The 19,967-nt window shown below is 36.0% G+C and overlaps 1 long non-coding RNA gene and 2 pseudogenes across 3 annotated transcripts; 1 reads left to right on the forward strand and 2 right to left on the reverse strand.

Moving 5' to 3' along the window:
* Window positions 1-840: 840 nt before the first annotated feature.
* On the forward strand, window positions 841-4,696 carry LOC145218431 (uncharacterized; annotated as a pseudogene). The gene is made up of 10 exons (XR_013857606.1): window positions 841-1,383; window positions 2,664-2,815; window positions 2,944-3,091; window positions 3,165-3,242; window positions 3,303-3,465; window positions 3,551-3,588; window positions 3,744-3,812; window positions 3,932-4,006; window positions 4,318-4,386; window positions 4,492-4,696. The product of XR_013857606.1 is annotated as an uncharacterized LOC145218431 (transcript).
* Window positions 4,697-7,184: 2,488 nt separating this feature from the next.
* LOC145219986 (uncharacterized) lies at window positions 7,185-11,128 on the reverse strand (annotated as a pseudogene).
* Window positions 11,129-17,632: 6,504 nt separating this feature from the next.
* LOC145218421 (uncharacterized) lies at window positions 17,633-18,747 on the reverse strand. Of its 2 annotated transcripts, none has more exons than XR_013857602.1 (4): window positions 18,215-18,747; window positions 18,087-18,153; window positions 17,804-17,915; window positions 17,633-17,675 (listed from the first exon to the last, which is right to left on the reverse strand). It is a non-coding gene; the product is annotated as an uncharacterized LOC145218421 (long non-coding RNA). The 2 variants fall into 2 exon arrangements; XR_013857601.1 differs by having other exon boundaries at window positions 18,005-18,153.
* Between the last annotated feature and the right edge of the window lie 1,220 nt (window positions 18,748-19,967).

Here is a 19,967-nt window from a genome sequence, read left to right on the forward strand (position 1 = left end):
ACTTAATTTCTATTGACAGAAAAAAAACTGTTTGTGATGGAATTATCGATTGTGACAATGAATCTGATGAAAGCAAATGCCGTTGTGAAAAAAATAGATTTTATTGCACAAATAAACAACCTTTGTCGGTTGAATGGAAACTGGTGCAGAATGGAATTCAAGATTGTTCAGACGGAAGTGATGAATGTGTGAACTTGGCTGGGGATGCGTTTGCAGATGTCAATGAAATGATTGCCAATCCAATATACCGAGCAATTTTCTGGATAACAGCTGTATTGGCCTTGGGAGGAAATCTGTTTGTGTTCTATGCAACTGCTCATAGTTTATGGAATGTAGACAGAAACAAAAACGTGTTTATTAATACTAGTGTTTTTCTTCTAAACCTATGTTGCTCAGATTTCCTCATGGGAATTTATCTGCTTGCAGTTGTAGTGCAAGGAACCCTATTTTCTGGCTCATATTGTTTGTTTGACAAGGAATGGAGATCAAGTAGTTTGTGTTCTGGACTTGGAGCACTTGCAATTGTATCATCAGAAGGATCGGCCATGACTATGACAGCCATGACAACCTTTCGTCTTATATCAGCCTTTAAACCATTTACAATTCGAAGTGTAGGTGTTTGTAAAGTTTTACTTGCTGAATTGTTTTGCTGGATTTCAGCTGTTGTTTTGGCAGTTGTTCCTTTACTGAATGTCACTTCGGAATATTTTACAACTGATGTTTGGTTTCCAAACAACATTTTTGGAAATGACTTTGTTTCCAGAGAAAACATGTCACTTCTTGCACAAAGAATCACTGGTGTGGAACCAGAAAGATGGAACGATGTGAAGCAAACCATCCAGGGAACATTTCCTCGCAACCCAATCAAAGGGGAGTTTGGATATTATGGAGAAACAAGTGTCTGTATGCCACGTTTGTTTGCCACAACCAGTGAATTTGCTTGGGAATATGCAACTTTTCTCATCACAATCAACTTTCTTATGTTCATCTACATGGTTGTTGCATATGTTCTCATCTACAAACAGAGCAACCGCATGAAAGGGTCCAGAAGCAATGACGTCAGCTCCAAGATCACCCGATCCGTCTGATTTCAGACGCTTGAAACTGTCGAATTCTGGATAATCCCGTGCCTTTATGCTGTCGTATTATAATCTGTGTTAAGGATTCTTTCTTTAAAAGAAATGCGCTGCACAGTGCACGGAAAAACATAGAAGGGAATTACCCTTTATGCTATCCGTCGGCTGCGGCTCTTAAATGACAAATGATATCGTTGAAATTGCTGAAACCTGTAACGTGCAAAAATAAAAAAAATAAAAATGAGAAGTAAATGTGGAAGGTCTGCAAGTGGATATAACTTGTTTTGCGCTTCACTGAAAGGTGGTGGTAAGTAGTCATTAATTGTATAGTCATTTAAAAGTAAAGTTGTATAGGGATACTGTCAGTGGTGGGTTTCAACTTTTTTATCACTTTTTTATCAGCCGGTGCTATCACAAAAGTCATATTTTTTGCTGATTTTGTTACAAAAAGTCTATTGACAGTAACCAGTAATGGCAACCAGTTCGCAGATCCCATAAAATTTTATGGACCGATTGCAACCAGCTGAATCCCACCACTGGGCTCTGGATACAGTCATGCAATGGTTCTTTGACACATTAATAGTGGAATACGCCCAATGACAGCATATGTGCCACACAAACCCCTGTTTATTTAGGTGTTTAGCTATCATAGCCCAATGGTCTACTTTTTGTTTATCTGGAACTTTGGTGCAGAAAAATTTAATCATACACATGTCCATTCATTACCCCCGGACCTTTCCCCTTTGAATTCTTAAGTAAACAGTTGATTGCTCAAGTGACTATATGGCCAATGTTTGGCTCTCACTAATTCTGTTGCTCAGTTGTTATGTTCCTTATTATTTGGTTTGTGCAATTTGTTTAAATCAAAGCATGACAAATAAAACAGTGAAATTAGTAAACACCTGTGGACCTGAACTACTGTGCCATTGGTGTGTGTTTATCTGATCTTTTTTCTGTTATATATGACATATGTCGGTGGGTGAAAAAAGAGTTAAGAAAACTAAACAATTACAAATTATATATCCAGTTACTACTTCCTGGAGTATAACCATTAACAAAGCTTTGCTGTTGAATTATATTTAATAATATTTCAACCTTTACATATATTTATACAAGATTAATATGCTGATTCAACTGGTACTTTTTGACTTATAAGACATTTAGATTATGAAAAACATGTTTATGTGGTTCCCCAGGCTGTTTACCGCTTAGGCTCTTAATAGTTAAACTTGAACTCTTCCAGTCACTGTCAACATGTATATATTGAAGCTATTTACGAAGTTACAGAAGTTACAGTGTAGCTGTAAACGTTTTTTCAAAAGAATTTTTTAAATTAAATATTGGCATAGTGACATTGAGTCTTGACTCGCCTTGTTTTTAAGCAGTTGCTTGGTCATAGTGGATGCAGTTTCCCTGTGGCTTATCCCAATTTGCGGCATCAAACTGATATGGCATGACATGTCAATTAAGCCTGTTACTTCCAATAAACTGCAGTACATTAAATGTAGCTACACTAGCCTATACAGTCAACTGTATGAGTTTGATAGAGTGGGCACTGTCTGCAGCTTAACTTCTAAATTGTTTCAGAAATTTCTACATTTGGTAAAGAATGGCAGAATTTATCAGAAAGTGAAAAAAATACTTGGAAGGAAAAAGCCAAGCAATCAATTCAACCTAATATGACAGAAAGACAACAGAAATCATACATAAAAAGACAGACAGACATGATTACACACTGTGTGAGTGACATTATGATGTTATAAACAAGTAATAAGTTTGAGAAATGCTTAAGTAGGTTGTAGATTTTAGTGAAGAGTTAACTACAATATCTAGTGCAGAACACTATCATACTAGTGCATTCTCTTAGAGCAAAAATCTGGAGAAAGTAAATGTAGAGGTTGTGGGAATGGTGCTGAAGAGTGGTGTGTTGCAAGTATTTGGAACTAATAAATCTGTGCAATGGTTGGAAAACGCAATTGATGTCCAACGACAATTTGTATGCAATTCCCACTTAGGTAATGATAAATATTTGTTAAGCTAAAAAGAAGAAGCAGTTTTCCATGCTTGTATACCTCTTTTTATTTACAGATGGTTGTAACACAGTTGAGAATACTTTAAGAGAAAACTTACGTAGAATGGTCCAAGATTTATTTAATTCAAAGTACTGTAAGTTGTTTTTACTTACATAGTTTTAACAATTTTTTTAGCTGCAATGTTTAATTACAGCGGAAGCTGTTGGCAAAGCTTCTCGAGTTCCGTATAAGAAAAGAAATTACACAGTTACTGGTTTGCCGGAAGGTGTCTCTTTTTCAAAACCTTCGAAATATGGGGTTCTTTAACTCAAACAAATTTTGTCAGTTAAGGAAAACATAATGTTTACTGTTGACCGGTATGTATACACTTTTGTTTTTATATCATTGATCAATGTTGGTTTGTCATTTACTGTAAAAACTGATGTATTTTTGTGTTTTTAGGATTGCTACAAATATAGAATTGGGAAAAAACTCTGAAGGTAATCTATCTCTGCAACATAACAAAACACCACTCTTACTAAGGTTTTCATTTTAAATACAGTAAAATGGCATATTTAAAGTTACCAGTATATATAATGAAATCATTTTCACACATTCAATTTCCTACTTTTTTAATGATATTATTGTATTTAAGATGATCAAATTCCTAATGACGCTCAACAAAATGTTACCATGGAAGGAGATGATCAACATGTTGCTGAGGGTAATTTCATTTATTTCAGTTACTATTTGATAAACTGCCAAACGCTATTTCATAGCAGTACATCTAGTAAACATGCACTTATAATGGGCTAGTTATGTAAAATTTTTGTTTAATTACAGAGCAAGAGGAAGAAAATACTGTTACTGCTGAAAGTTCAAACGAAACTAACAAAGAACACCTACAAAGTCAACCGGGTAAAATATGTGTTTTAAATCTTTTAGTGTTTTGCTGTAATATGCTTTGTGTTCCAGTGTGCCAAATGCAAACAAAATCATGACGCTGGTGGCCACAAGTGCAATAAGCATACATAGATGTAGGCTTACATTACAGATAACAGAAACTTAAGAAAGGTTAATTCCAATATTAATTATTTTTAACTTTGCTTAAGCTCATTGTGACACAAAAAAGGAAAGCTGAATAAAAGGACGTATCTATTTTTGTCCATTGATGTGTAACAGCTAATTTTGTAACCCTTTTGTCTATTTACGTATGTTTTAACATTTAGATGGAAGGAGATTAAAGAGAAGAAAAAAGGGAAAACAATTTTCAAAAAGAAAAGTCTCTAAATCAAAATGTAAGGTCATGTTACATTGTCAGAACTTTTTTAAATGACGTACTTACGTTTTGTAACACTTATGTTCGTCACTATCACAAATCGAATGCTTGGTTGTTTTTGTAGGGACCCCAAAACAACTAGACACTCTACGCAATGAGCCTGAAAACTATTGCTCGGGTTGCGGAGAATTTTATTACACCAGCACACAAGAAAATGAAGACTGGGTTATGTGCGCTTGTGGTTCATTTCATCACGAGTTTTCGTGCCAGTGCCACTGCAAGTAGGAAGTAGCCCAATACATTGCATTCAATAAAAGAAAAAAATCGTTTTACTTTGTGCATTCGTTGTTTTTTTACTAAGATTGGGAAAAGTGAAAAAAAGGGCTAAAACCGCAAACCGGCGTACCCCACTTAGCAAGAGTACCTCACTTAACCCATGCCATAACAGGAAATAAGCGATGGGACTAAATAGGGCCTTAAACAAGGGCTAAGCATGCATTTTCGCGGTTGGTATATGCAGACTAAGTGACCTTAGCGTAAGCTAAGCGAGCTAAGTGTTGGCTGCGCAGGCTGAGGTAGCTCGCAGTTTTAACGGGATCCAAGACTTGTGAAAAACATAAAATAGATTAAAATGATGTGATGTTGAGGCATGGATATGTGACAATAAAGAGAGTAAACATATTCAAAAGTAATGGAACGTACTGTCGTTTCAGTTTTTATGAGGTAAACAATATCAACAACACCAATAGCCAGCAACAAATTACAAATTTCCAGGTGTTAGTTACTCACTGTACCATAACAATGGTTTATTACGTCACTATTGATAGTTGTTGACGAATTTAAAAACAATGATTATTCAACGCACTTAAGGTTTTGACTGGTAGTAAAAATTAACGCAATTCCTTCCCTTGCATGCAACCTGTATATAAACACCCAAAAGGAAGGGTAATGAATAAAATTTGTTGACAACTTGTAGTGTTACAAATCAAAACGCCCAACATTGGCAGTTCAATTAGTTTAAATACCTGGTTTGGCAAAGAATAGTGGCCTGCCATAAGTCATAATGCGTGTCTGTTTTTTTAGTTTAAATTTACCTCAGTTTGTTTGTGTGAGCCGGTCGTTCTATCTTTAACCGTACGTGTTTTGTAGTCGATTGGGCTTAGCCGCACAGACAACTAGTAATAATTCAGGCGGTCGTGCCCTTCATTTCATGACGATGCACGCTTCTCATTTTTGATTCGCTTATTGAAGTAACCTGAAACTTTGCAAACTGTTGGTGACTGCAATTATAAATTGGCTAGTGAAAACCGTTTCGTTTTATCTTTAACCGTTCGTGTTTTGTAGTCGATTGGGCTTAGCCGCACAGACAACTAGTAATAATTCAGGCGGTCGTGCCCTTCATTTCATGACGATGCACGCTTCTCATTTTTGATTCGCTTAGTGAAGTAACCTGAAACGTTGCAAGCTGTTGGTGACTGCAATTATAAATTGGCTAGTGAAAACCGTTTCGTTTTATCTTTAACGGTTCGTGTTTTGTAGTCGATTGGGCTTAGCCGCACAGACAACTAATAATAATGATTCGGACGGTCGTGCCCTTCATTTCATGACGATGCACGCTTTTCATTTTTGATTCGCTTATTGAAGTAACCTGAAACTTTGCAAGCTGTTGGTGACTGCAATTATAAATTGGCTAGTGAAAACCGTTTCGTTTTATCTTTAACCGTTCGTGTTTTGTAGTCGATTGGGCTTAGCCGCACAGACAACTAGTAATAATTCAGGCGGTCGTGCCCTTCATTTCATGACGATGCACGCTTTTCATTTTTGATTCGCTCATTGAAGTAACCTGAAGCGTTGCAAGCTGTTGATGACTGCAATTATAAATTGGCTAGTGAAAACCGTTTCGTTTTATCTTTAACCGTTCGTATTTTGTAGTCGATTGGGCTTAGCCGCACAGACAACTAGTAATAATTCAGGCGGTCGTGCCCTTCATTTCATGACGATGCACGCTTTTCATTTTTGATTCGCTCATTGAAGTAACCTGAAGCGTTGCAAGCTGTTGATGACTGCAATTATAAATTGGCTAGTGAAAACCGTTTCGTTTTATCTTTAACCGTTCGTATTTTGTAGTCGATTGGGCTTAGCCGCACAGACAACTAATAATAATGATTCGGACGGTCGTGCCCTTCATTTCATGACGATGCACGCTTTTCATTTTTGATTCGCTTATTGAAGTAACCTGAAACTTTGCAAGCTGTTGGTGACTGCAATTATAAATTGGCTAGTGAAAACCGTTTCGTTTTATCTTTAACCGTTCGTGTTTTGTAGTCGATTGGGCTTAGCCGCACAGACAACTAGTAATAATTCAGGCGGTCGTGCCCTTCATTTCATGACGATGCACGCTTTTCATTTTTGATTCGCTCATTGAAGTAACCTGAAGCGTTGCAAGCTGTTGATGACTGCAATTATAAATTGGCTAGTGAAAACCGTTTCGTTTTATCTTTAACCGTTCGTATTTTGTAGTCGATTGGGCTTAGCCGCACAGACAACTAATAATAATGATTCGGACGGTCGTGCCCTTCATTTCATGACGATGCACGCTTTTCATTTTTGATTCGCTCATTGAAGTAACCTGAAGCGTTGCAAGCTGTTGGTGACTGCAATTATAAATTGGCTAGTGAAAACCGTTTCGTTTTATCTTTAACCGTTCGTGTTTTGTAGTCGATTGGGCTTAGCCGCACAGACAACTAATAATAATGATTCGGGCGGTCGTGCCCGGTAGAGCTACTAACACCATAACGAGAATCAGAACTTCGCTTTCACAAGGGGGCGTAAAGAGCTGAATTTTTACTTAGCGGCTATAAATGGGTTGGGAAATAATTACATACAATTTTTGCATTAGTAACTAATTTTTGGGTTAGTTTTATTGAATTTTAAGTGCTAATACCTTACTCCGATCCTAATAGCCCTAACCGTGAACATTTTTGGAGATACAACTAACCACATTTGGGTGTGTGATTCTCGTTATGGTGTTAGTAGCTCTACCGTTTACTACAGAGAGAATTTAAAATTTGCACAAAAGCTTTACAATCGCATATTTAGAAATTTTCTGACAAGAAGGCCACCAAAATAATGCATGATTGAAACATATAGAACACAGATAGTAAAACAGTTAATTGCGCGGTCGCCAACTTTAATTTCCAACAAAAAAGTAACATAACAGACAGACAGTGACGCAACAATCGCAATCAAACGAATAATGCTTTACAGTTTACACTTTAAGCCTTGCATTTATTTGTAACTATATTTCGTATTGGTTGACTTGCTTTGATGAAACGAATATTAAACATTTAAAAAACGTTTTGCCATAAACGAGGCAATCTACCACATGTATAAACCTTATTTGGACATTTCAAAGTTAACCGAAAAGCACTGGAGCAATAGAATTACTTAAACATAAATCACAGTTGAAAAACAAAACACAAAACACACAAAAAAGAACACCAGCACTACAATTTAACTTTACAAATCAAGCTATTAATCCTCATCATCACTTTCATCCGTTGAATAGTCAGCACATTCTGGTTCCAAAAAAGGAATAATTTGAGGAGTTTCAAGGGAGTTTGAGGAAGTAGGCAATTCAAGATGTTCAGCGAAACTGCCTCTTAAGTTTTGCACAAGGCTTTGAACTTTAAATTTTTGGCAAATCAAGTAGGAAGATAAATTACCATTGATTACAATTTCTCTCTCAAGTTGACAAATTAGTTGCTCATTAAACTGTAATACACTAGTCATTTCCCTTTTTACTATGACAATTTCTTCCTTTGACCTTTCCATAACAAAGTATCTGTCAAGTATTTTTTGAAAAGAATCTTGCTGTGTAGCATTTGGTATGTCATTAGGCTTTACAAAAATATCTGCAAGTGTTACTCTTTCAGGGCATTTGGTGACTTCAATGCCTGACATTGTGTTGTACTTCTTGATTAACTTTTTTGTTACCAATGTGACCCTTTTCATATTTTTGGATATCTTGTCAAAAATTGCTTGTCCAGCTATAGGAGGCAAAAAGAATAGTTTGTTCACTTGGCTGCAATATCCCCTATTCTTCTACTATACTATTTTCTGCTGTAATTATGATTAGTATTTGTTTCCAACATGATTTGGTAAACCAATCTATCTGAAAACTTACATGAATACTTCCGTATTAAAGTTGAAAGGAAACTGCGTTCAAAGTTCTGACATTGCAACTTAACCAACAACTCCTGCCTTTTCTTTTCTGCTGCAGTCACTAGTAACAAGTCTAGTTCTTTCAAACTTAAGTTCTGAACACTTCCTTTTTTTCTTGATCCTTCAAGTTGTTTCTCTAACCTGTACAAAAGGCATTAGTATAGTGCTGTTATATTTGGCTAATTAAAGTTTTTCCTAAAACTGTAATATGCTAAATTTATACTACCTGGCAACCTGGCCTGTCAAGTCTAAGACCTCTGTACAATCTGAATTTCCTTGAGTTTCAAGTGCATTAATACGAATTCTGTAAACAAAGAAAAATTGAGTGCTATTTATAATTGTTCAAACTGCAGTAAAACCATTTTAAACCTGTTTGCATTTAAATCGTGCATTTTTAATGCATATTCCTCTTTGTGTGAAAGTTTTAGCTCTTTGCATGCATCACTGATGACATAAGGGCATTTAGAAGCATTTTCTACCTCTGAAAGAGACAGTCCTCCTGTAAAAGTTTGTATTGGGTAAATCAATAAATTGACAAAATTAAGCTATAGTATATCAACTAAAATGCTGTTAAAAATAACCTTCAGTGTTGTTTTAAAAAAATACAGACCTGGATAGGATTCCATCATCAGAGAGAGCTCAGCTTCAGCCTGATGCAATGCAACTTTAGCATTACTTAACCTTTGAACCAATATAGACCCTGCAAAGTGTTTTTTTAATAAATAAATTTTTACATATTTTTTCATATTATACTTAACCAACTTAAACATTGTTCTACCCAGGTTAAACTTTATTTTTCTTCCATAATGTAGGAGTGCATCAGTTAGTAAATCAATTCTATGTTCTGGTTTCATTTCTTTTGTTATTTTGGCAAATTTCCGTAGATATGACCAAAGTCTTTCAACAGTTTCTCCCTCTGTTAGTCCAAATCCAACTTTTCGCCTAGGGCTGTATTGCATCTGGATTTTAATTAAATTTGAGTGTTAGAATTACTGTTTACTTTGTTTTACATGTAAAACCTCAGGTCATTACCTGGCATGCAACATTATGACCATAGCCATGAAAAATAGGCACAGCAAAAATGAACTTGTTTAAATTTGATGCAGGTAGTCGAATCTAAACCAATATATGAGTATATCTGGTTCGTAGTTAAAAAAGAAAAACCCATCCCTGGCATACATACCTTTATGTGTTCCTGTAGTTTACATGCTATATCATAAAATATCTTTATGTCTGCATTTTTGTTTTGTTCCATAATTTTTTTCAAACAGAAAACTGGATAACCTAGCCTGGGCGCATTGACAGGCTAGCATTGAAAAAAACAGCAAAATGATTATAAAGCAGTTACTAACCTCTCCCCATGTTTCATATCAACAAACAATTTCGGATATGCATGCTTACAACATACACCAAAAATTCCTTTTACATCAAGTTTAGCTATTTTGTTGACAGAGCGGATTTTGGTTCCAGCTTTAAAATCACTACACATCTACACAAAAACAAAAACGTACTCACAGATTAGATAAATATGTTCTTAAATGTGTTTTTATTTGGATTTTACTGTTTTTGATGCTGTGTCATGAGCATAGCTGTTGACAAAGCCATCCACTTGCTCTTCATTAACAAAAAACAGGCCATTATGATGGGGAGAAGCACTACTTTTGCCAGCAGCCCTTCTTCTTACTAAGCCAAAATTTCCATCAAAGCAATACATATCTTCACATGTTGGATCCTAAACGTATTAAATTTCCTCATCAATTTCTAACTATGCCACTTGCTAATCTTTTGGTAACAAGTAAAACAACTACCCCTTTGCACGCTGGACATTGGGACCCATTGTCATTCAAATTTTGTAAAATTGAGGGCAGGTTGTTTTGAATTTGATAGACATGGTGTCTGTAAGATTCAAGGACTTCATTTAGCAAAATCTTCGAAAGGTCTTTTATCTGCTAAGTTTAAACAGCTTAAAAGTTTATCCTTTCAAGACTACCATAGATGTACATTTACCAAACAATTATATCCTGGTGTATTTTCATGCAACATTGTCATTGCAATGCAAAATCCATGAGTGGAAACCTGTTGTTCGAGACTAAGGGTACGGATAAATTCCATTAAATTAATGCTCACGGCTACCTTTGGGGAAACTGGTGAGCATGGCCATAAATTGTACCTTAAAAGAGTGGCACTTTCCTGCTCATAGGAGCAAAATTCTGCTACTGCTAAGTGTTGAAATCCTATAAACAATATAAATTCAATTTTGAAAAGGTCATTGCTTTAAATGCACTGTGATAAATCACCTTTACTGTCTATTACAGTTAGTTTCTTTTTGTGCAATGTTGAGCAATGATGGCCATCACTTCGATGCAAACAAACATCGTTTAGTTTTTTTTTGACAAACATGTTGTCCTAAATGAAATTTTGCATGAAATGTTAAATAAATTCAAAATCAAGAAAACAGCATACCTGCCAAACATCTGGTCTATGGAATAGAACAAAGCAATGGACCTCCTCCCAGCATGAAACACAATAATAGGCATTCCAACCACAATCTTGGCATCTCAACCCGTCTGTTTTAAAGTCCAAGCTAATTTTACATCGTGAACAGACACATCTTTCAGGATAACGAAAATTGCCTATTTCAACATTAAGGAGGTCTTTTTCCAATTCCCTCCACCTTAGACTTAAAGTGGATCTTTTTTCGGCATGAGAAGAAGGTTCACAAGGGAAAGTACTGACTTCATCCTGAACTGAACTCTTCGTAGTATCGGATTCATGCCTATTTTGCGATAAATATGAGCTACAAAACAGTAAGCACTTCTTCTTTTTAACACTTTTTATTTTGTACAGTGACGATATTTTTCTTCACCTAGGCATAGCAAGACCAAGAAAAAACTAACAGCTGAAATACGTATGCCTGAATATGTGGAAGATTGATAAAATTGTCATTAGATGGTGAAGGTAATTCGGAAATGCAGCCTTTAGGTTTAGAGTTAGGGAAACTGCCCATCCAAAACCGGGAACCACCCTACACAAAACAGGCTAAAGTCGCGAAAACTGCCTGTCCAAAACCGGGAAACCCCCTACCAAACTGGCCAAAGTTGCGACTTTTAAGCGTAGAATCCCTAATACAGGTTATAATACAACAGCATCAAGGCCCGAGATTACTCAGAATTCGACAGTTTCAAGCGTCTAAATCAGACGGATCGGGTGCCAAGATGCAGAAGAGAATCTCAAGATTGATTTTGACCGACTTCTGTTGCTGGATTCCAATTTGTGTCATGGGATACTTGAGTGTTGGAGGAATCAAGATGCCACCAGATGCTTATGTGTTGAGCGCTTGTCTGTTGCTTCCAATCAACAGCGCTCTTAATCCCTTGCTTTACTCAAAAGCATTAGATGATCAACTTGCCAGGGCAAAGAAATGGCTGGTGGAGAAATTGTCCTCTCTACGAGCATCTACAAATCGCTCATCGGATTTAGCTGTGAGATACAACGCTCGTGCAGAGGAGGAAGGCGACAGAGTGATTGAGATTGTTGGATGAAAACTATCAAACAAATAACTCATCTGATAGTAAATGTCCCACAAATGTTGGTTGCAGTTTCAAACGATTTAATCATGTTGTACTAAATATGTCTTTCATCATTTACATATGCTTGTGTATATATGTTAAACTTTCGAGTAAAAAAATGGCTTATGTCAAGGTCTGATGTCTAAGTATTAATGTGTTAGATACATTTAAACTTACTTAAATGCTATTTTAAATCAATGCATTTTGGGAGCTGAGAAATTTTGAAAAGACAGCAATATATTTTATCGTTTTGTTGCAACAAATTTGCAATTAAGAAGATCTTTGCAACAGAAGCAACCGGAAAAAAGTCAAACAGTTTAAATGTTAAAACACTAACAGTAGTGAAGAAAATCTACACAAAGACACGTGACTAAAAGCTAGCAGCTTTGTGATTTTATGATTGGTTATATCTGGTGGATCAGGGCAGTTTTATTGTTTACTTCTTACTTAAAAGGTTGCATTGGGATTTGAACTACCAACCTCGCACGTTATGATGCACATAATTAACTAGAATGCAGAAATAAATCTGTATAAAACAGATACAAATCCGCATAATCCATTTAAAATGATCGTAAAACTGGTTGCTCTAACTCTTGTGAAGAAAATCATTAACTTGCATAAACATGTTTGGCAGATTGCGTTATGCGATTAACCGGATTTGCCTGTAGTGACTTATTTATTTCTATCGACAGAAACGCTATCTTAAAAGTTTACAGATATATAAAGGGTATATAAGCTGTTGCTGCAAGGCATAGTATCAAGTTTATAGAGCTCTTCTGGCAAATGAAATTTTAATACCGATGTTTCGACGTCCTATACAGGTCGCCTTTATCAGGGGAAAAACACTGAATGCGACTGGTATACAGTGCATGATAAACAAAGGAAAAAAGAACTAAACGCAAGCACGTCACAACGCAACGAAAGCACTGCGCGATCACGAATAAATGGGCCTCTAAAACGTCGGAATAAAAATACATTTGCCAGAAGAGCTCTATAAACTTGATAATGTCAACAATAAGAATTCATGCATGTTAATCTGTTAGTAAAGGTACTGTAGTGGGAATAAATAAGGCCACAAGGCGGTTATTCTACAGTCAACAACTAAAAACGCATGCCAGTGGAGTGATACTGCACACTTCAAAAATAATTTGAAATTCACTCTAGTGGTAAATTGAACAAAAGATTTGCAAACATTTCTGCGTTTGGTTTATTACTAACTAGTTCATGTGAAGTAAAAAGATTTGCAAACAGTTTGGGGCGTTTCTATAATTCGTTCAGGAATATTATTCCCAAGTTTCGGACCCACGTATTCAATTGACCGTAAAAATATATCTATAAGTGTGTAGCGTTTACCTCGATGACGTCTCTATTTACTCCAAACGATGTCAGTTCTTTCGGTTATTGATGGATCCACGTCCTGTATGCTTTAACTTGTTGGACGCTGTCTTCTTGACTCGAACTGCAGCGACATTACTTTGGGACATCCTATATTTAGATCAGCTGAAACATAAAGCAAGGTTATCCCTTCACAATACAGTGCCGGATTAACCATTACGCAAAGTAGGCACGTGCCTACAGGCCAGTCAAAAATCCAGGCCAATTTAAAATCGGTAGAACACTGATATTTCTATTTTTTTAGTTGGCAACCCTGATTTTCGGGCCACTTATAAAATGTGCCTACAGGCCAGCAGACCCATAATCCGGCACCGTTTCAATGTTATTCAATATTATGAGTAGATATTTATAGTTTCACAAAATTCCAAAACCTTCCTGATTTCAAGACGGAAAACAGCGCTTTTTATAGTCCCACAATGCAACCTCTTGCACATACTTACGTTTGTTAATGTTGCTTTTAACTGGGCAAAGTCCACATTTGCCTTTTTTATTTGCCAAAATATTCTCGAAAACATGCATGTTGACGTCAGTGTGACAGAACATGTAGGCTATATCTGGCGAAATACAAGGCAAAATGTCCAAAAATAGAATATGACCTTACCCATACAAGCAAAACATGTACCTGAAAACCGTGTGTAATTACAATTCCAAACCCAGTTTAAAATTAAAAACCTGGGTTTTGGATTGTATTGATGTAGAGATCAGTAATCACCGGAAAACTGCTACTGTAGGTGGATTTCAGTTCAAACTAGACTCTATTTTTCAACCGTGTGAAATGTTCGTTTAATGAATTATGTTACGTTTATTTTTTATAACAGCTGCAAACGCTGCTCTAATGCAGAGTGCAAAAGCATAACGTGCAATTCGTGTGAAATATTGCATTTATCTGCTCGGTCTGTTACAAGTGTACCATTACAGCTTGCTCTAATTTTAATTCTTTTTACTGCCTTTTGTAGACACTGAAGATGCTTTTTAGCGAAATATGTTTGTTTATAAGATTGTCAACTGATTTAACCTGGAAATAAACATTTCCCAACTATTTATACATGAACAATAAGGTTTGGAAAGAAAACGATTTTATTACTTTATAACTTTCGCAAAATTAATTTTATGATTTAATGGTAATCATAAGTCCAACGTCGTATATAATGCCATATTTAGGCCGGCATTTTCCTCATTAAACTGATGAACAGATTAGTATATAGCAGCGGTCGGCAACCCTTGGCACGCGAGGTGTTTTGTTATGGCACGCCAACCGATTTGTGTGTTTATATTGAAGTAACAATTCGACCTGTTACACAGCTTGTTTTCGGTTTTATCATGTCATTGTTCAGCCAACATGCACAAAACACTTTGCTTTCTCTTTGTTATTGATATCTGCTGGCACCAACCACTATTATTTAGAAAAACGTTGGCACGCGGGGTCATTAACACATGGAATTAACAAGTGGCACATGCAGCCCAAAAGGTTGCCGACCCCTGGTATACAGTAGAAAGCTGTTGCTGCCAGGCATAATATCAAGTTTATAGAGGTGACACTTTGCCAAAAGAGCTCTATAAACGTGATTCGTATACATGGTTTCAAAATGCTAATCACACATTTCAAAATTGCGGCATGTATTATGTATTTCTGGCTGTCCGTCCTGTCAGTTAAGTATACAATGCCGAGATGGTTAAAACAGCTAGAGGTGCAGCGAATCGGCTTTAATTTAAAATCGCTCAATCCAACCGAATTGGCAAGTTTTATTGATGTTTCGGCCACGGTTGCCAGCATGCTGATGAAGTACTGCTATTAGGACAGGTAATTTAATCCTAAACATAACTGCCAGAGTATAATAAAATACACCGTACTATGGAACACTATATACGGATCTGTTCATAAGTTTAATAATGAATATAACGGCTCAAACAAACGAAAAAGCGACATGCTTTATTGTTCAAACGTTTCGGCAAATGCTCATGCCATCATTAGTGATCACTCCTCTATTGGGCCGTTATTTTCACCATTAAACATCGTACTAAAACTGTAAAAACTTAATACAAAAGGACTTTCTTACATAGGAACAATTACATCGCAAAATAATTTAGAAAAGCAATTGCACTGTTTTATTGTCCAAATTTTACGAACAGCAATAAAAATAAAACAAACAAACTAATGGGACAAACAACGTTCCGCTCATCTGATAATCCAAGGAGTTCTGAAACAAGAAAAGCATTTTTAAATAAAGTTTGCAAAAACATCAAGGTTCTGCGGGTTGAACTTGGTTTAAAAGCCATTGCACCGCGTCAAGGTGTCAACCCACGCAATGGGTTTCGTCTAAGGCAGTAGAGAAACCCTCGTTCGGTGCAGAACTACAACCGAAAAGAGGAAAACAGACTGGCGCATGAAAAGCGCAAGCTGAAAACATGACAATAAAAAGCGATAATGTTAATCACAAATTTAAAACAATTACAAAACAACATGTCGTTAACAAATATTATAAATGGCCCCAAAACTAGCGTAGGTAATATGTAAACATGCCTAACAATAACATTGCTAATACAGCTACATATTAAATTATTACGGATACAAACTATATTTACAAATCTACAAACAATTATACTTAAAATTAACGATGGCAGTCCATAGGGTAGATTACAAAACCTCAAGTAAATATTACGTAACGTGTTATAGGCGCATATGGGATTCCCCTACTATGACGTAACGCGTGTTATAGGCGCATATGGGATTCCCCTAATATGACGTAACGTGTTGGGGGCGGGGGGGGGCAATTAAGGGAATTCCCCTACTATGACGTAACGTGTTGGGGACGTAATGAAACCTTAGAACGCGAAAATAACTTTGCTTATTATTTATATTTTGAAACTAATTTTTAAATCCAGAACCTTGTTTAAAATAATCCGCAAAAATAATATAAAGGGCTGTACACACCCTCGATATTATATAATGCGGCGAAAAAAATATATAATGTAAAAAAATAAAAAGAATAAAAAAGTGTAAAAAATTATAAGAAAAGAAAAAATAAAGGAAAATAAAAGTAAATAAAATAAACAAACAAACAAATGTAATCAAAATAAAACAAAACAAGGTTCCGAGTAGGACAAACTCAAGATTTTAGCTATTCGAGAAATGTTTGGAAATAATTAGTGACAAAAATATTTTTATTGCAAAGTTGAAACTATTACTTATTACCGTTTGAGATACAGGGGTTTAAGTTTGTAAGCCACAGTTACGTGTGAAATACGAATTATTTATGTAAGGAATGTGAGACGGGTCTTGTTATAACTAAACAATTGATGCAGGTTCAAACATTATGCGCGGTATGAATTAATGTCGCATAAAAAGGCTGAGAGAGAGACGGGGCATGTTGTGAATTGTACATTAGTATCAGATTATGCAAATGTTGCAAATAAACGGGTTAATAAATAGGAAGGTTAACCAAGCGCATTAAAATTAATGACAGAAAAACAGGCCGTTTACATGGTTAAGTGCATAAAAATCATCTATATGCGACATTTTAGATGTTTTAGACAAGGTGCTGGGAATAGTGTAGTTTTATTTATCTAAAGTTAAATAATATTCTTTTAGGTCTTTCTATATACGCGATTAGGGTTAAAATAAAATTTAGCTGGACGTAGTGCAGTTAATAATTAATACGAGAGTAGTATATAGGATCGAATATTGCGAGTTTTTAAATTGGATTAAACGTTTGTTATTGTTCAACGTTAAGCTAGAGGTTTGGTAAACTAACCGGGTAAAACCGCCATCGTGGTCCCCCTTTAATTTCCCAATTAAGTTTTAAGATATCTAACACAGCTAGCCTAAACATACTTATATCTATCAATTCAAACTAAGCTAGCTTACAAAATTCATATAGCGAGTCTGTCGTGCATTTTTGTCGTCCAAATAGAAAAGCAAAACCCGGTTACGGGAAATGCAAATAAAAAGATTATGAACTGGTAAATGTTAGTTTATGAAAGTAAAATGTAGTTATTATGATTTGGTTGGACGACCTGGGTGAATCACACGACAGACTTCTAACAAAACTTATCAGGAGGAAAGTTGTTGTTCGATGGAGAGGTGGAGGTTGGTGGGATCGCAGAGAAGAAGGTTGGATTCCTGTTAAGAAATATATTGTTTATTGTGGTTCGTTCATTTCAAAATTCCCATTTGAATATTTGCTACTCAAACTAATAACAGAATAAAATTTATATAAGCGTTAAACACTCATTTAAACAGTTAAATACCTCATTCCTTTGATGATATTGTTGTGTCGCTGGTTTGTCGAGTCATCTTAATTTCCGCTCCATGGATCCGATCATCGGCGCTTCGCTTCCTTATCCCGTCGTCTCCACTCAGCTGCAGACAAATCAACAATGCTTAAAAACACTACTAAAAAAAATGTGAAATAAAGTGCTATTAACTTTGTGTAGTTGCTAAAACGTTACCTAATCAACTTATTATCATTTAAAAAGTTTCCTCGTTCCTGTCATAATATTGTTGTGTCACTGGTTTGCCGAGTCATCTTACTTTCAGAAATCCAACCGCTCCATGGATCCGATCATCGTCGCTTTCTTGACCCGTCGTCTCCACTCAGCTGCAGACAAATCAACAGTGCTTAAAAACACATCGTGCAACAAACATGGTGAGTGTCATACGGGTTTCGAAGTCGCACTGCTTCGCCGAAGATGACGTCATCACTGGCGCTCCGTCGTGTGACGTCATTGGACAGTGACGGCGTTCTGGTTCTCGCTGGTGCTTCGGTTCCATTGGATCATGTTGCAATTCCCATTAGATGACATCATCAATGGTTGCGTCACATGCGTGCAAAACAAAATAGTTTAAACGTTTTCCATTTACTAAATATTTTGATTTTCGCGATACAAATAAACAAATAGTTTATGCGCGTAAAAACCCAGAACCTTGTTTGGTAAAATCCGCAAAAACAATATAGAGAGTCTGGCCAAACCCTCTATATTGTATAGTGCGGCGAAAAAAACATGTTGGGAGCAAAAAGAATAAAAGAGAAGTGAAGTAAAGTAAATAAAAATAGTAAACCAAACTTCTGGGTGGGTCTCTAAACTTTAAACCGTGTTTTTATAACAACAAAATCCAGCAACAACGACGAACCTGTATAGCTTGGCTTCCTCCATCCGCTTCCAGCAAAACGTGCTTTTAACGCCGCAAATCAGTTGTTTGCCTTTTATATCAACCTTGGCGCCCCTGCAAGTCAGCTTTGGAGTTCCCACTATTTCTGCCTGTCGAGTTTTCGGGACTCAATCAATTAATCACGTGACCAAACAATCGCTTCCTCCGGGAAATTCACGTGAATCAGTGAAGCGGAACGGCGTTGATCAATTGTTGCGCCAGAAAAACTTAGTTAGAATACTGAAATTTCTCAACTTAATTAAATACAAATTTTTTTCAATATTGAATTTGTAGTTATTTTGCCGATAAAACGTATTTTTGTTTTTATTTTGAACTCGGCAAACTATGAAACTCCTAAAATCTGGGCAAACCTTATTGAAACGACGGAATTATTTTTATTTCAATATGTCGTGCATTTTTTGATACAAACCGAAAATTCGATAGAACTGCGGTTACGAAAAACAGATTTAAATTCTAAAAACAAAACAAGCATTGCTGCAAGCGTTTCACGTCAGATTGAATAATTTCGGCCTTTTCACGAAAATAATGATTACAAGTCGTAGTTTAGGCCGAGGGCATGTTTCGGAATTTAATTGATTAAAATTTGTTTACAAAACGGCGCTAACATTCCGCAATGCTAAAGAAATACGCGTCACACTATATATTTCTGTTACATTGCACTACATAATATGTTGAAACACGTTACCAACCCAAAAGTGCTATTAAATCATCATACAAAAAATCGCTATTAGGCTAATCAGATAAAAATCATCACTAAAATAAAAAGCTTTCTAAATAAGTTACAAAACAGAAAGTTTTACAAGATCTGGTTCTTTAACAGAATAATGTTATCTTTCAAGAAGCGTAATAGATAAGGGGCATCGTACACTAAAATCATCACATACAACAGTTATATTATAAACCTTTAAGTCCTCTATAAAATAATTGTAAAAACTGCTGTAGGTTAGAGTTAGACTATCAGACGCTAAAATTCAGGACTTTAAGATTGTTTTTGAAAATTATTTCCGGACGGACGTTTGGTAAGCCTTAGTCTAAAACCGCTTTCTGGGCTCAAAAACTGTAGAAAGGTAAATAATTTATATGTCACAAGTCTAAAAGTTGTTTGAACTTTTGTGTATGGGCTCATTTGTACGGACATTGGTGGCCGAAGGTGGTATATAGCCTTAAGAGCGGCGATCGAAAAAAATAACAAACAAAAATACCTGCAGGTTGATGTACAACGGGGCAACATGAGATGATTAA

Source organism: Phallusia mammillata, chromosome 3 (genome assembly GCF_965637545.1).
Source record: "Phallusia mammillata chromosome 3, kaPhaMamm4.hap1.1, whole genome shotgun sequence".
Taxonomy (NCBI): domain Eukaryota; kingdom Metazoa; phylum Chordata; class Ascidiacea; order Phlebobranchia; family Ascidiidae; genus Phallusia; species Phallusia mammillata.